This window comes from Meles meles, chromosome 12 (genome assembly GCF_922984935.1).
Source record: "Meles meles chromosome 12, mMelMel3.1 paternal haplotype, whole genome shotgun sequence".
Taxonomy (NCBI): domain Eukaryota; kingdom Metazoa; phylum Chordata; class Mammalia; order Carnivora; family Mustelidae; genus Meles; species Meles meles.
The window spans coordinates 2,662,499-2,680,100 of record NC_060077.1 but is presented as its reverse complement, the minus strand read 5'-3'; the positions used below and the strand labels follow the sequence as shown (position 1 = coordinate 2,680,100).

The 17,602-nt window shown below is 51.2% G+C and overlaps 1 long non-coding RNA gene across 1 annotated transcript; it reads left to right on the top strand.

Moving 5' to 3' along the window:
* The first annotated feature begins 2,210 nt into the window (after positions 1 to 2,210).
* Positions 2,211 to 17,334, top strand: LOC123954526. Its single transcript, XR_006821091.1, has 5 exons — positions 2,211 to 2,269; positions 2,371 to 2,477; positions 15,047 to 15,075; positions 16,508 to 16,588; positions 17,097 to 17,334. It is a non-coding gene; the product is annotated as an uncharacterized LOC123954526 (long non-coding RNA).
* The last annotated feature ends 268 nt before the right edge of the window (positions 17,335 to 17,602 follow it).

Below are 17,602 nucleotides of genomic sequence, written 5' to 3'. Positions count from 1 at the left end.
CATATAATATATAATAGTGTATATAACATATATATATATATAACCTTGTTTTATGTGTGTTTCTGTTTGAAGGCACCTTATTTAATATACACATTGTTCATTAGTATGTTTATATAGTTGATTCACTAACATTGAACTCATGGCCAATAGCCCTGTAACTCATGTATGAACAAAGCTTATCTAATGCAAACATTTTCTCCCTAAAGCACACTACAGCCTTCTTGCCACTTAGGAATCCTAGACTACACCTGAGCCCTACACTTGGGGGCCATTTTAAATAGCAGATCATACCCTAAATGCACACCCATGCTAAAAATGCACACAAATACTAAGTAAATCGTGAAAGGACAAATGCTTACATTAGGAGAGCTGAAACAAGAGGACCGAATGTTGTTGCCTCGCTGGACCTCAGCTGGCAGCATGCCTGCTGGATGACTAACGTTTCCTCCACTCTGCACACGCACATGCCCACGAATGACTCCAACGGCACTCCAGGTGTGGCTTTTGGGGCTGCAAAGAAATTTTTAAAGAAGTAGTTGAATTTGCAGGGCGCCTGGGTGGCTCAATGGGTTAAAGCCTCCGCCTTCGGCTCAGGTCATGATCTCAGGGTCCTGGGATGGAGCCCCACATCGGGTTCCTCTCTCTTTGCCTGCCTCTCTGCCTACTTGTGATCTCTCTCTCTGTCAAATAAATAAATAAAATCTTAAAAAAAAAAAAAAAAGAAGTAGTTGAATTTGCAAATGTGGAGTCCGCCGATAATGAGGATTGAGCATATATGGGTCAGGACATTTATGGCTGTTTGCTCTGGAAACAACCCTTGATGGAAACTAGAGGACAGGTAAATACATTCCAGCACAGTAATAGGACAGAATGCAATGAATGGGGGGTATGACCAGAAAGACAGGCTGAGGTCAGGCCCTGGAAGGAATGAACAGCAGCCAAAAATGTCTGTTCCTCATCCTAGAGGCAAATAGGACTTCCCAGAATCCAACCTCTGCCTTCCTCCTGCATGAGGTCTATGGTCCCCTGCCCCCACCTGCCCAGATAACATCTACCAAGGACTGGTTTGCTGCAAATGTGGCCTCAACCTTTTCCTGTGTGAAGCCTGACTGTCCCTCAGCCCACGGGGAGCCACGGGTGGTTACGCAGGAACTAGAAAAGAATTTTGTGGAAGACAATTGGTTGCTTGACCATATGGAAGGCTGGCTCATATGTGCTGTTAAATGGAAAAGGCAGGTCAGAAAGCATTTATGTCCCATTTCTATAGACACACCCCCCCCACAGTAATAGAAATTCTCTCTGAGCGACAGCATTCAAGTTATGAGTGAGTTTCCTGTTTCTATTTCCTGTTCCATATTTTCTCACGTCTCTGTGAAGGGTTTGAAATTTTTAAAATGTTACCTTCTCGAAGAGGGTGAGAGAATTGTATTCAAGGTGTTCTGTCAAGATCTCCAAGCCCCTTGAAGATTTTTCAAAATTCAGATATGACTCTGGGTACCAAAAAAACCCACGCGCTCCCCCGTGTAAATCCCGTTGTCGGGGCAATAAACCTTACAGCTGCCTGTGTCATTTACCGCAGCAGGAGCGACACACCCCAGAGTCTAGCTTGGCCTGTGTTCTTCCACACCGCAAGGGGGTTACTGTTAATTAGCAACGAAGATAAAGGCTTAGACCTCGGTTCTCAGCTGCGGCAATTACACACCCCACCCCTGGCCCCAGGGCACATCAGATGGTATCTGGACACATTTTTGGCGGTCACAACTATGAGATCGCCAGGAATGATGCCAAATGTCAGCAAAGTGCAGGACAGCCTCCATCCTACCCCATAATGAGAAAGTATGAGGCCCCAGACGCTTCCTTTACTTTACTGTCTTACTGGGCTTGGGGTTTTGCCGGAAAAATCTCAGGGGATCCTCACGGCAATCCTAGCAGATAGAGCCTACAATCATGCCTGTTTTACAGAAGGGGAAACTGAGGCTTTGGGAGGGGAAGGAACCGAGATTATACAGCTCTGTCTTGCATGTTTCTGACCTCAGCGCCTGCCTTCTCCTATCTGCAGCCTCTGCCTCCAAATTGCTGAGTTACTGCTGTTTTGGGGGTTTTGTTGCTGTTGTTGTTATTTAATTATGGAAACTTCCAGATAGAAACAAAAGCAAAGAAACCAGTCGAACGTGCCCACGTGTTCACACTCTCCAGCGTCAGAGCTACACTTGGGACCTGCAGGATGGGAAGCTCTCCTACAGGGTGGAGAATCCCTGAACGCACCAGGGTAAATCACAGCAGGCTTGAAGCCCTCGTGAGGGGTGGGAGTGGGGAGCACAGGAGCTCCTTTCTCAGGTGGTTTGGAATATGTTCCCTTTTCTTTTACAGGTTTTGATCACATCTCCCCTGGCAGCTGTTGCCTTTCCCAAGCAGAAGAGCGCGAGAGAGGATCGTCTGTTTTCTCCCCAAGGAAGTGCCAAGTCCCTTTCTGAGAGGTGAGGAAATGATTTCTCCCAAAGGAAAGCTGAAAAGGGGGAACAGCCCTCTGAAACAGAGAGACTCCTGCCCCCAGAGCTGTCAGTTGCAGGAAGGCATTATTCGCCCCGTGGGAGCCAAAGCAGCTCTCCCCTGGTATCTGCGCGCGAACACCGCTTCTTATGGGAAGAAGCGTCACTCTCTTGGATTCAAGCAAATGCTCCCTGGTTTCTGCTTTGTGCCAGGCTCGGCTGTACTCTAGTTTTGGACTACAGACAGCAAGCAGGAGTCAGCTGCCTTCTTTCAAATAATGAGGCCAGACCTTAACGGTCGGACAGGAGAAACCGGGTTTGTAACCAAGATAGAGGCTTCTCTTAGCTCCTATTAATGTTTGAACTGAATTGCACGTGCTGGGGAAAGCAGCCACAGGGACGGCTATGACCTTTGGAATCAGACAGCCCCGGGTTCTAAGTGCAGTTGTTTCAAGAATTAGCTGTGTGACCCTGGTTAAATGATCAACTTCTGTGAACAGCAGTTCCCTCCTCCCCTGGAAAGTGAGGGTTATTCATTCAACCTGTTTTGAGCTGCTACTCCATGCCAGTAAGTGATTTCTGTTAACTTAGTTACTACTGAGAACTGTATCCTTTTTCATTTGTTCTTCCCGATATCCCTGGCAGGGTCACTGAGGTAAGATTGCAAAAATGGCTACAGATTATTCTCTTCCATCCAGTCCCGTCCCTGTCCCTGCAGTTGCTCTCCACTCTGACTCAGGTCTTGACCATGGGACTGGCTTTGGCCAATGGGACACGAGCAAATATGACACATGTAATGACTTGCAAATTGTTTGTGTGTGGAGCTTACTCTCTCTTGCTGTACTTGGATCCCAGCCACCCTGTGAAAAAGCCCAGGAAGAAGCAGCTAGCCTACTGGATGATAACAGTCTTATGACCCAGACACATCCTGTCTCCCCCAGCCAGCAGCCACCAATCAGCAGACATTTAAGTGAGGACACCCTAGACTGTCCAGCCATGATCAACCTTCCAGCTGACCAGAGATGCAAGAGCAAACCCACCACCAAGCTAAATAATATATGTTGCTTTAAGCCACTAACACTTTGTGGTGGTTTGTTACACAGTAGTAGTTAACTGATACATAGCGCTTATCCTCCCACTTTACAGACAAGGAAATGGAAGCTTGGAGAAGCTTGCCCAAGGCCATGAAGTCAAGACTCGGTCTCTTTCTCCTACACCATGCAGTGAGGCCCCCTCTGCCATATCTAGTCCCTAAAGCAGAAACAATAATTAATAAGACAGCTGATGAGGCGAGGGCTATATTCACGGCCTGTGTTCAGTGGTCTGCTGGGAGACCCTGGCCATGCCCTTGGCCTCATGAGCTTGGTGGACATATAATCAACTGCTCAGAAGCTCCGTGGAAATATGTCCAGCCTGGAGCATGGCAGAAAGACCCACCCAGCAAGCTAGGGGATGCAGGCTCTTTGAGAACTTACGATTTACTGGGTGGGGGAGCCCTCAAATGCTCACCCATCCTCTCTGCATCCTGCTCTGTATATCTGACGGCCAGCAAGGGAAGCGGGTATGTATGACCTTTCTAAAATACGTAGGGATGGAAAAACACCTTCCTTGGACAAGACAGGTTTGCAAAGAATGGCTGAAAACGCCAGGAGCTCCCTTCCCAGGGCACACCACACATATATTGTAGACTCTGCATTTAGCATTTTATGCGCGTGTCATCTGGTTTTATCCTCTCCCAAACCACTTCATGTGGATGGAAAGCTGCAGAATTAAAATGTTCAGAGCGCTGGCCGAGGACCCTGAGGACCTGGGTTTACAACCATTCTTAGCCACTTACTGGTGAGTGACTTAACTTCCCTGTACCACAACGTGCCCATCTGTAAAGTGGGGAGATGATAATACCACCTTCTTCGTGGGGCTGTCATGAAGACTCAGTGCGTCCGTCAATGCAAAGTACTTAAAACAAGGTCCGACATGGCTGGCGCTCGGCACATTCACCGCCATCGTCAGCGGCGTTTTACAGACGAGACACGGAGAAGCCAATGAGTTTAACCACATTGATTAATTTCACTCAGCTAAGTCGGGGTGGAGCTGAATTTTGGATCTTGGTCTAATAGACTCTTTTTTTTCCTTTTTAAAGATTATTTATTTGAGAGAGCACTCGTGAGGGGAGTGACGGAGGAAGGGAAAGAATTCGGCAGGGGCCCTTGGGTGGCTTAGTCGGTTAAGCATCTGCCTTCAGCTCAGGTCACGATCCCGCTGTCCTGGGATCCAGCCCTAATCAGGCTCCCAGCTCGGTGGGGCGTCTGCTTCTCCCTCGGCCTCTCCCCCTGCCCGGGCTCACTCACAGGCTCAAGTGTCCTCTCTCTCTCTAGCTCTCTCTCCCCCCTCTAATAAATAAATAAAATCTTTTTCTAAATTTTAATTTATTTGACAGAGAAAGGGAGAGCACAAATAGGCAGAGCTGCAGACAGAGGGGGTGGGAGAAGCAGGCTCCCTGCCGAGCAGAGAGCCTGACCCGGGGCTTGATCTCAGGACCCCGAGATCATGACCCAAGCTGAAGGCAGATGCTTAACCCACTGAACTACCCAGGTGCCCCAACAAATAAAATTTAAAAAAAAAACAAAAAAAAACCCTCAGCTGGTGCTGAGCGGGGCTCGATCTCATCTGAGATCAGGACCTGAGTAGAAACCAAGAATCGGATGCTTAACTGACTGTACCACCCAGGCTCTCCTGGTCTGACAGACTTTTTTTTTTTTTTTTTTTTGAGTGAGAAAGAATGAGCCGCCAGGTGGGGGAGTTGGGGCAGAGGGAGAGGGAGAAGCAGACTACCTCCTGAGCAGGGAGCCCAACATGGGGCTCCATCCCGGGTCCCCAAGATCATGACCCTAGCCGAAAGCAGATGCCCAACCAACTGAGCCACCCAGGCGCCCTGATCTGACAGACTCTTAATAACAACCCGAGTTCTCCGGGCTTCTAGGAGCACGGGCTCGCCACACAGGGTCCTGCCCCTGAAGCCAGAGTTCCTGCCCCAAAGTCAAAGGAGACCTGTTCTTTAAGGTCCTAGTACACAGACGGACTGCAGGCTGCTTCCTCAGAAATCCACACCCGCGCCTCAAAACCCACCGAAAGGCCTTTTCTACAGCATTTATCATACTATATTGCAACAATTTTCTTTTCTGACCATCTTCCCTGCTAATAGAAATAGCTGCTATATATTGTGGGTCTCCTGTGTGCTGAACACCTAGATGCACACATTGCCTTCCTTAATCTGCACAACAGCCCTGTGAGGGGCATCGATTAGACCTTTTGCATGGATCAAGAAACCAAGGCTGAGGGGCCCCTGGGTGGCTCAGTCAGTTAGGCGTCTGCCTTTGGCTCAGGTCATGGTCCCAGGATCCTAGGATCAAGCCCGGCTTCGGGCTCCCTGCTCACTGGTGGGCCTGCTTCTCCCTCTCCCTCTTCCTCTACTTCAGCTTGTACTCTCTCCCTCACTTGCTCACTCTCTGCTTCTCAAATAAATAAATAAATAAAATCTTAAAAAAGAAAACAGAAACCAAAGCTCAGAGGGGTGAAGGCATTTGATCCATGGCACACATTTGGGATTCAAATTTGGGTCTTTCTTTTTTTTAAGACTTATTTATTTATTTGAGAGAGAGAGAGAGAGAGAGAGAATGCAAGCAGAGGGAGAGGGAGAGAGTCTCAAGGACATTCCCCGCTGAGCAGGGAGCCCAGTGCAGGGCTCCGTCCCAGGATCCCGAGATCAAGACCTGAGCAGAAATAAAAAACTGGACGCTTCACCGGCTGAGCCACCCAGGTGTCCCAGGGTCTGTCTGTCTTATTCATGATGTGGACTTATCCGTGGTGCTGTGGGACCTTTAGCTATTCACAATTACACTCTCTGCGTGGTTAAACCCTTGCCAAGCTCTAGGGCTCAAAATGATCCTTTCACATGCCTATCTCCTTTAATCCTCAAAACATGCAAACAGATACTATTATTATCTTCTTTTTAGAAGAGAAAACCGAGGCTCAGAGAGGTATAGAAACCTGTCCAGGGTCACACAGCTTGCAGGTGGTTATAGCTGGGACTGGAACATGGTATGAACACCACCACCTATGGACTTTTTACTTCATTCGCTGCCTCTGTGAACAACATCAGGCACAAAGACCATGACTTACATGCCTTTGAATGTGTTCAACATAGTGTTGTTGAGTGACTGCGATGCTAAATAAATATTAACCGAACATACTAGTGATTAAATGAATGGAACCCTCAACGTTTCTCCAAGTACCCAAGCAGGTTCCCTGGGTCTATGCATCACGGGGGAAAGCTTTAGAGCACGTGAGCCTGAGGAATGGAAGCCGACTTCCTCACCATAAGCCTCATTCTGGCTGCATTGCCTCTGATGAAATATTCTTTCATGAGCCAGATGGTTTTGCTGACCCTCCTTAAAAGGTTTCTGAGAATCCAGAGAAAGAAAGGGGCAATTAACTGATAATAGGCTGGGCATTCTCAGCTAACCGGCTTGGGCTATTTGATGCCTTTGCTGGCTGTGGCCATCTCTCCCTGGAAATGCCCTCAGCCATTCATCAAAAATCAGTCTTCATGAGGGAACAGCATGGAGACGGTTGTTGGCCACGTTTGGGGCTTCCCAAATACACTCCGTGTCCCCAGAGCTGATGGGAACTCGTATGGGGAGGTCACGCTAGATCATCAGACCAGTTCCACGTCAGAGCCAGAGCTGACAACCCAGCAGAATGAAGAGGAAAGGAGAAATGGCATTCTCTGTCATGATTCTTAAAGGTGCTCTGGTCTTCAACTCTTTGTCTGTTAGTTACCTCTGGCTGCAAAATCCATCACCCAAAAGTGTACTGGCTTAAAATGAAATCATTTATCAGCTCTTGCAGGTTGAGAATTTGGGAGCCGCGTAGCTGTGTGGTTCTGGGTCAGGGCTTCTTAGGAGGTTGGAGGCGGGGGCGCCTGGGTGGCTCAGGCGATTAAGCACCCGACTCTGGGTTTTGGCTCAAGTCATGATCTCAGGGTTGTGAGATTGAGTCCTGTGTTGGGTTGTGTGCTCAATGGGGAGTTTGCTTGAGATTCTCTTCCTTGGCCCCTGCTCTCTCTCCCTCTCAAATAAATAATCTTAAATCTTAAAATCTTAAATTTTAAAATCTTTAAATCTTAAAATTTTTAAATCTTAAAAAAAAATAAAAATAAAAAGATTGCAGTCTGGTGAAACCAGGACTGCACTCTGCGGAAGGCTTCACTAAGACCCCACACCCCTTCCAAATTGCTTCACCCACATGGCTGGGTAGCTGGTGTGGCTGCTGATGCTAGGTAGCTCAGTTTCCCATCACGTGGGCACCTCCTCAGGCCGCTGGAGTGTCCTCATGGCGCAGCAGCTGACTTCCCCAGATGGTGAGATTCAAGAGCCCAAGGCAGAGACTGTGATGCTGTTGACGATTTAGCTTTGAGAGTCACATGCTGTGCAGGCCAGCCCCGATTCCACAGGGCAGGCAACTTCCTGAAGACGTGACTGTGAGGCAGTGTGCGGCCCCCCTTGGAGGGAGGCTATGATTTCTGAGAATCAGGACTAAGGAAGGATGGCAGGTGCCACAGAGGCGTTAGGCAGAAAGGTATTCCCTGCAGCGTTGTTTACAATAATAGGAAATTGGAAACAACCCATGCACACCTCCTCCTCCTTCTCCTCCTTCTCCTTCTTCTTCTTCTTCTTCAAGATTTTATGTATTATTTGAGAGAGAGCGAGCATGCACATGAGTGTGGGAGCGGCAGGAGAGGCAGAAGCAGACTTCCCGCTGAGCAGGGAGCCTGATATGGGACACGATCCCAGGACCCTGGGATCATGACCCGAGCCAAAGGCAGACGCTTCATTGACTGAGCCACCGAGGGGCCCTCTATGCATCCTCCTATATGAGAAACCACACAATGGAATAATGATTCTCTGCATGCTTATGCCCGGAGAGAGAACCGGGAAGACATCATCAAGACACCATCATGCTTTGCACTCTGCTCTGGCTACTCCCGCGGGTGGGCATGTGATGGAGCAGACTAGGTAGCGAACTGAGGCTCAGGATGCCCGCATGTAGGACCACTGAGGGAAGGATGCCAGCTCTTCATTCATAAATTCATCCTGCTGGCCTGCTCCTCGACACTCCCAGAAAACAGAAGTTGAGCGTTTTGGTTTCTGAAACAGATTTTATTTGTTTATTTGACAGAGAGAGATCACAAGTAGGCAGAGAGGCAGGCAGAGAGAGAGGGGGAAGCAGGCTTCCTGTCGAGCAGAAATCCCGATGTGGGACTCGATCCAAGGACCCTGAGATCATGACCTGAGCTGAAGGCAGAGGCTTTAACCCACTGAGCCACCCAGGTGCCCCTGAAACAGCCCTCTAACCTGGCGGACTTCCAACTAGAGGCTGAGCAGCTACGTGTAGGGTTTGGTTCCAAATAGCAGAGGGCCCAGCAAGGGGCAAGGGATTGCTTCTCATTCACCGCAACCCTCCCCCCCTCCCCAGTCCTCTTTGTCCCCTACACCGATCAAGACACCGAGAGACTTCTGGAGCACCCAGGGTAAGCAAGGGCCACAGAGATATTACCTTGTCCCATGAATTAGAAACAGACGTTTGTCCCCCTTCTCTCCCCTCCACCAGTTCAGTGAGAAAAGACCAGTCATTTCCCTTGACCCTCAACACTAATTATCCAGGGAGTGCAAAGAAAATGAGACCATTTTCTTTGCACTCCCTGGATAATATCTATGGCCCCCTCTGTCCCTATTTCCCTGAGGCTCCCAGGAGTCAAACAGCTTTTAAAGGATGCAAATACAGGGGCGCCTGGGTGGCTCAGTGGGTTAAAGCCTCTGCCTTCGTCTCAGGTCATGATCCCAGGGTCTTGGGATCGAGCCCCACATCAGGCTCTCTGCTCAGCAGGGAGCCTTCTTCCTCCTCTTTCCTCTCTCTCTGCCTGCCTCTCTGCCTACTTGTGATCTCTGTCAAATAAATTAAAAAAAAAAAAAAAAAGAATGCAAATACAGTTTCCTTGTCCCCAGCTTGGGGCTGCCTCCTTGCAGCTGTAAACTGAGAACTTTCCCAGGGCCTGGAACAGTGACATCCCTCTGGGAGAAGAGGCTTGATGGGGTGAGAGAACTGGATGCCAGCTCTTCCTCCTCCTTGGTCGGGGAGCAAGGCTTTCTGCTGTCATTTTAGCACCGTTGGAGCAGTTTGGCAATGAGCAGACCCCGTTTTGATTTCCATCTCTGCCAAAGACATGCTGTGTGGCCTTGGGCAAGTCACTCTGCCTCTCTGTGCCTCCGGTTCCTCACCTTTAAAAGGAGAGACTAGGGGCACCTGGGTGGCTCAGTCGTTGGGAGTCTGCCTTTGGCTCAGGTCATGATCCCAGGGTCCTGGGATCGGGCTGGCATTGGGCTCTCTGCCCAGAGGGAAGCCTGCTTCTCCTTCTCCCATTCCCCCTGCTTGTGTTCATTCTCTCGCCGTGTCTCTCTGTGTCAAATAAATAAATAAAATCTTAAAATAAAAAAAAAAAGGAGAGACTGCAGACGTCTGAGTGGTTCAGTGGGTGAAACTTCTGCCTTTGGCTCAGTCATGATCCCAGGGTCCTGGGATGGAGCCCTGCTTTAGGCTCCCTGTTCAGCGGGGAGTCTTCTCCCTTTTCCCTCTGCTGCTCACCCTCACCCGTGCTCTCTCTCTCTCAAATAAGTAAATAAATCTTAAAACAAAACCAAAACAAAACAAAAAAGCAAAGAGTAAAAGGAGAGAGTAATGGGGTTAGTCTCATGGTTGCCGTGAGGTTTAACGAGATCATATTTAAACGCTTAGCAAAGTGTAGGGTATGCAATAAGAGCATAATAAATGGTCGTCAGGATCATACTATTGCAGATTCACAAGACTGGCTGCCAGAGCAGGCCCTTCTGGGCTAGATGAAGCCTTTGTGAATTCACAGACGCTGAACCACTCAGACCTCAGACTTCTCATCTCTCAAGTGCGGATGCATACATAAGACTTGCCTGTGCCGCTGGGATGCTGAGACCAGCGGGGGGGGGGGGGGGGCTGGTGTAGCTGTCGATCAGGTCTCAGACCCTGCCTGTTGAACCTGTCTGTATTAAGTGCATCTGCTCTTTGCCTTGGCCTTCGGCCATGCCCGCCACCCTGCCACAGATGGTGCCCCTGGAGGCAGGTGGGCACACAGGGCCTGCAGCTAGGACCCGTGCCCTGGAGGCCGGAGGGCTCAGGAGGTGTGGGCCATGCCCACTCTCCTCCACACTGTATACTAGGGCCGGGCAGGGAGAAGGGGTGTGGTGCCTGGGGTCTGTGGTAGCAGTCCGTGAGGAGGGGGAGCTGGCTGGCAAGGGAGCATCCTGGGGGGGGGCAGGCAGAAGGCAGTGCTGCCCCGAGTCTACCCATCTGCCCCCTGGGGCTGCAGAAGCCATCCCGACACCCTTTGGGCACCCCCCCCCCCAGAGGCTTCTGGACCCTCAGGGGGAGGAAGGGGAATGGGTGATAGGGCCCCTTCTCACCTGCCCTTCCGGAGCTGCTGATAAGACACCAAGCTCCGAGTCGCCTGACCTTGTGTGTTCCTCTCACTTCCCTTTCCCGGGTGTGGGAGGCCAGCGGCGCTCCTGAAACCACATAACTCTCTGTGTGTCCCTGGACTGGTGGCCGTCACCAGTTCAACAAACAGATCTGGGGCTGGGGTCGGGAGCCTCCTACGCCACTGTATTGCTGGGCAAGGGACAGTCACCTCTCTGAGCCTCCGTTCCCTCATCTGTAAAATGGGGATGAGAATACCGCTTTCATAGAGTTTGTAGGATTTAATGAGAGAACAAGGCCCTGGGTAAAGGGGGCTGTTTCTATTGCTCTCCACCACCCCCTCCCGCCCAACCCCTCTGCTCTAGGGAGACCCCTGCCTGGTCGACCCAGAAGCCCAACCCTGCTGGTTGTTCTGGGACTGAGCAGGGAGAATGGTTAAAGCCACAGCTGGAACGAGCAAGATACAGACTCTGTGACCTTGGACAAGTCCCTGGCCCTCTCTGGGCCTCAGTTTCCCCATCTGTGGAAGTCAGGAGTTCTACAGGAAAAGCTGAGACGGCAGTGCCTGTACATTTATGGAGCACCTACTGTATGCTCCACTCTTCACCTGCTTCTCAACAATTCCAGGGGCCCCATGTCATCCACAGCCCATTGTCCAGGAACTGAGGCTCAGAGAGGTGGGGGACATGTCCACAGGCACACACAAGGAGCAGTGCTGCTAGCTTGAGGCCTGCTCTCCCGAACAAGTAGCTTCCTCCCCTTGGGGTGCAAGGCCGACTCTGGAGGGACTTCCATTCCCACTTCAGCCTTCCTCACCTCATTTCCAGCCTCTGTGAGGAGGGGCTCTCCCGGAGGAGCGGCTGCCATCCCAGCTCCCCTGAACTCAGCACAAAGGGAGTGACAAGGCCAAGGTTCCCTCTCCACCGAGTCAGGGGGTCTGATGGAAAAACTCCCCAGGGCTGGCCCATGTGGGAAGGGTGTTCTGGGAGCTGCTTTGGTTCTCTGGGCCCACAGCCAAAGGGCCACAGAAATGAGTTTCGGTTCCTTCAGCAATCGGAGCCCCTATCGTGTGCCTGGCATGGAGCAAGGCCCTCAGGTTGGGTAGAAGAAGTGGGAGAACTCACCCCAAATCACAGAAGCCCATGTTTTGGGGGGACTTACCAAGTGGACTCCCCTTTAATCCTCACCACCTCAAGTGATCCGTGCTGTTATGATCCCCTAGAGAGATTTGGAAAATGAGATCCAGAGAAGGAAAATGACTAAGGCCACTGAGGCCACACAGCTCCTCGGTGTTGGATCTCACACTGGGAACCCTTGCAGCCTGACTCCGGGCCTGAATCACCTCTCTGCGGTGCTATTTGCTGAACACCTACTCTGTACAGTCATTGTAAGTCATCTCCACCCCGGCCCACAGACTGTAACCCTATTTTACAGAGAGGGAAGTGGAGGCTCAGAGGGGTTAGGTAACTGGGCCAAGGTCACACAGCCAGGAAGTGGCAGAGGGAGGATTCAACTGGGTCTGCCTAACTTCCCCCCAACCTCTCATGGCTCCAGAGGGGAAAAGAGGTCAGCTCCATCATTCATCATCTTATTTACGTAACCATTCATTGAACAAGTATTTATTGAATGCCTGTTATGTCCGGCACAGGGTGGGCCACAATAAACCCGACCCAGTCCTCAACCTGAGGGACTCACAGTCTTATACATGCCCACGGGGTGCTCGGACTGAACAGCCCTCTCTTCTGGACTTGGGGGCATGCTATCAGGATGGCTTTCTGGAGGAGGTGGGTCTGGAATTCTGTTCGTTTTCTGGCTGGGTGACCTAGGTAAGCCATTTAACTTCGGAGTCTTCATCTGAACAAAGCCGGCGGCGTCACCTGTCACCATGAACATCACCAAGCCTCCACGGCCAGGCAGAGAAAGTGGGAGGAGAGAAGAGCTGTGACGTCACTGAGGTCTAGGCCCTGGGAGGCAACAAGCCGAGGGTGCTGAAAGCCTCGGAAGGCAGGAACGCAGGCAAACGGGTGAGGAGAGCGCAAAGGCCCCAGACAGGGTGTGGCCTCCATGAGTCTAGGGCCAAAACTGTGACCTCAGCGGGACCCCTCGAGGCTTCCAGCAGGAATGAGGTCAGGGCTGGAGGCCTGTGGCCTGAAGAGAGGAGGGGACCTGGCGAGGTGTTCTAGGATGAAGAGAAGCCGCAGAAGGGGCTGTTGGTGATGGAAGTTTCTGGGCTTAAAGCTCTAGTGTTGGCGTCACCTGGATTCACATCCAGGTCAGACACTCCTTAGTGACCTTAGGTAGGTGATGTCACTCATCTCAGCCTCTGTTCCTTCCGGTAGGAAATGTATTCATACCTGTGTTGCCAACCTGGTGTATGGAATCAGATACTAACAATCATTTTATCTGACAAATTCGTGTAGAGCCTGGTACCATTCTAAGCCCTTTATGCGTGCATATTTCTCACGAGAGGCGTGTGGCACAGCCAGCGGCGGGCTGGGACACCCGGAGGGCCGCTACTGTCCCAGGAGACGTCATGCGATTTTGATACAATGACTGTGTTTTACTTTCTAATCACAGAAAATAACAACAACCAGGAAAGCAAGTTCTATTTTGGGAGCCAGATGGGGCCACCCAGGGCAGTTCTGGGAGCTCGGCTGTGAGCTAGACCAGGATAAGAATTCAGATTTGGAGGGGGACAGTCCTGCTAGGGCTGTGCGCTTGGGACCTTCTCCCGAGACCTCCGGCAAGCACGGCGGGAGTCAGGAACTGTTCCCGATGGGAAACGCGCCGGTCCCGGAAGCCTTCCAGACACAGTGTGCGCGTGCACGTGCATGCGCCCGGGAGGTGGGCGGTTTCCAGGAGGTTTCCCAAGTCAGTGTCCGGCGCCAGTCTTGCCCCGTCCTGCGTGCGCTCCACCCCGGCCTCCGGTGCCCGTGCGGCCGCGCGGCCGCGCTGCCAGCCCCCGGCTGGCCGTCTGTTGTGGCAGATGTTTGCCGGTGCCATGGCAACGCCAGAACAGGATGTGCCTCTGGATCGAAGCAGGGACAAGCCCACGCTCCCAGGCCGCCCACGCCGTTCCCTTCCCCAAAGGCTTATTTCAAAGAATCGCTGGGGTCCAGGTCGGGGGACGGGCGATGTTTGTATCCGGAGAGAGGCAGAGCCCCGGCCCTCTGTCCTCCGAGGCTTCAGGGGCAGGGTCTGGGTGCGATGTGTGTGCACAAGGCATTGGAGTCCTCCTCCCCCTTCTCCAGGCAGCTTGGGTTTGCTTCCCTTGGCCCTTCAGAGCGATGCTAAGGCCGGGCGGGGGGGGGGGGGCGGGGGGGGGCATCAGAGGGGTCTGATCTGTGGGTGGGTCTAACCACTGCCTTCCCCACTGTTCCAGCAACCACTCACAGAAGGATTACTTTGTGCCAGGACCTGTTCTAAGTACTTTATGTAACAAATAACACTGAAATTTAGGGGCGCTTGGGTGGCTCAGTTGGTTAAGCGTCTGCCTTTGGCTCAGGTCATGATCTGGGGTCCTGAGATCAACCCCCACTTCCCAACTCGGTGCGAAGCCTGCTTCTCCCTCTCCCCCCCTCCTCAAATAAATAAATAAAATCTTAAAAAAGAAAAAAGAATTATTAGGGATTTCAAAAGAGTGGCAAGCAGAGCATTAGACCAATCACAGTACCCTGGTAAGTGCAGAGTTCGGGGCAAAGTCTTCGCCCTGTGAAACCAACCCTGGGTGCTGCATCACCAGCCCCCAGATGCTCAGAGAGCTGGCCTGAGCGGCCCAGAGAGGCTCACTGCGCAGGACAGGGAGCCACTGCAGGCTGGGAGCACTCTGTCTGTTCTGGGGCCATGCTAACTCATCAGAGGGGAGCAAAGACCTTCTGGAAAATGCTGTGTTGAGTCCCCCAGAGCCATGAGCCCGGGAGCTTACAGTGCAAATTTCAGCTCAGTTACAGAAGCATCCTTTCATTAAATCTTTACACTTTCCTTTTTCATTACAGAACCCTGTTGCAGAGATGCTGGAAAATAGGTAAGAGGAGAAGACACAAACCTGGAATCCTACCTGTCTGACTCCATTTCTTTTAGCAGGTGGTGTATTTTCTTCCTGTCCTTTACAGAAGGGCTTGCTGTCAGGACCCCCAGGGATGACAGATGGCCTCCTTTTTGTCCCCAACGCCTGGCACATGGCAGGGGAGCCATGATGGGGGTGGGAGTGGAGAATGCTGGAATGGATGGGTGTTATAAAGGGATCTGGCTTGGGTGACCTTTCAGATCCTTCTGGACTCTGAAAAACTCGGGATTCTCAGATTCATAGCTGATGCCTGGTGCTGACCTAAGGTTTGGTCCAATGTGCCAAGCCCTTGTTGGGGTCCAGAAGGTGACAGGCTTTTTGCCACTGCCCGAGAGGGTGTTGGTTTAGGCAATCATGGGTGTCTGCAAACTTTCCAGGCCTTGGTGAACGGAACTAGGACTCACTTTTGGACCATATTTCATTCATTTGTTCACTCACTCACAATCATCAAAAATTTATTGAGCACTTACTACGTGCTCAGTATTGCCCTAAGTACACTATGGATTGTTTTCTTTGGGGCGAGGATGGCAGGGTAGAAAGTATATGAATTTGGAGTCAGGCACCCTGGATTTTGTCCCTTTCTGACCCACATTCTCTAACCTCTCTGAGCTCCCACCTCTTTGTTTGTGAAAGGGGGTCAAACCCGCTATGAGGACCAACTCGGTAATATATGTGTAACACTTGGAAGTCATAGATGCTCAGCATAGGTGACTTCCTTCCTGCCTTCTCCTCCCTCCCCGCTGCCAGTGCCGACAAAAACGGCCAGCGTGATACAGCACAGATGGCGGGCCAGGGAAAAGGGGTTGCGTACATTAGCTAATTCTCAAATTCTCAGCTCCACGAGGTAGGTAGCATTGTTCTTAACCTATTTTGATGTCCGACTTCCAAACTAGAGAGAGCTCACCACCTCCAACATACCACCTGCAGGAGAATCTGTGTCTTAGCATCAGGGCTCTAGGCTTCTTTTCCTGTGCTGGGAGGCTGCTCCAGTAAACACCAACATTTTATTTGCTCGAACAGTTTATGACGAGAGGACTTCTGAGCTGAAAGGGGACCCTTTACAACTATACTCCAGGATGCACAAGCGGTTTCCCTTTGAAGGCAAACGATGGTGGACAGGATTTGGGAGCGAGACACACACTTTGTGTTGTCCAAATAGCCTTTGGAGCATGACGTGGGTCAGGTTTTTCCGGGGGCTGGAAGCTTCATTCCTGACTCCTGTGTTTTCTTGCTGATACCTATAGGGAGACCAAGATGCATCTTTGGGTTGCTTTTTCTACTTCTGGGGTGGGGACAGCCCTGAGAAAGTTTTCACGTGGGGAGGAAGCCAGACCCACTGGCTTCACCACTTCCCAGATGTAACCGTGCGCAAACCACTTGCCCTCTGCAGGCCTGTTTCTTCAGCATGAGCTGCGGATCACACCAACAGGGCTGTCTGGGGGACTCTGGGATTCCTGATGGAAAGTGCCAGGTACACAGAAGGGCTGGTAGAATCTTCTCCCTCGGGCTAGGGATGCGTGGCTGGTGTTTTCTGGGCAGGGGTCCCTCAGGATGTTGTTGGCACACATCTTTAGAAAGAGCCTCGGGACCCGATGTGAATCCTTCTGAAATGCCAGTCATTTTCCAAGCCCTGCCTTCTGGAGGCTCCTGCAAACACCTTGCCAAAAGGGGCTTCTCCAGGCATCAAGACAAGCAAGCAGGGAGGCCTCCTCTACAAAACCACCTGGGATTACACTGAACCTCAGGCTCATTACTCCGAGAATGAAACCAGGGTAAAATCAGCCAATGAGAGCAATGTTCTCCTAGGGCCCTGGATAAGCGGAGTATCTGATGAGTTTGGGGAACACCCGGGTTCCATTAGGGGGATGTGGGTGTTGTCTCGAGGAAGCATGTGTGGAATGTGAGCGTAGCTAGCAAAGTGGAAGCCTGCCCCATTGCATCACACTCTTATTTTGATGGTTTTTGTGCTTGGCGGTTAGAATTCCCAGGGAATCCATCAGGAGCGCACGGAGCACTGGGCCCCGCTCCCCAGGCTCTGATTCATGTTTGGAGCCTGGAGAGAATTTAGGAGGCATCCCCAGCCTTGCCAACGACGAAGACTGTCCTGAACCGTGACCCTCAGTGGTTTGGTTTCACAAACGTCTTACGGAAAGGACTGCCCTGCAGCGTGCTGGCAATAACCACAGATCTCGCCCCCTTCCTTAACCGTTTGCTTTGATTTCGTACTCCATAAACAATTCCTAACCATAATTTGGCTTCAAATGTAGATTTGCCTCGAGGACTCAGTGTGCTCTTTGGCAAGTGAGAGTACTTGGGACTTGCTTGACAGCTTCAAGTCTTGCTCTCAAGTAATCCGTTTGCATTCTGGTTTATCCATCAGTCTCCTGTGAGTCCAGGTGGCAGACACAGCAAGCCGAGGTGAATGCAATGAAGGGTTTCTTGGATCCACAGGCACTGGAAGTGAGTGGTCATGCCAAGGTACTTG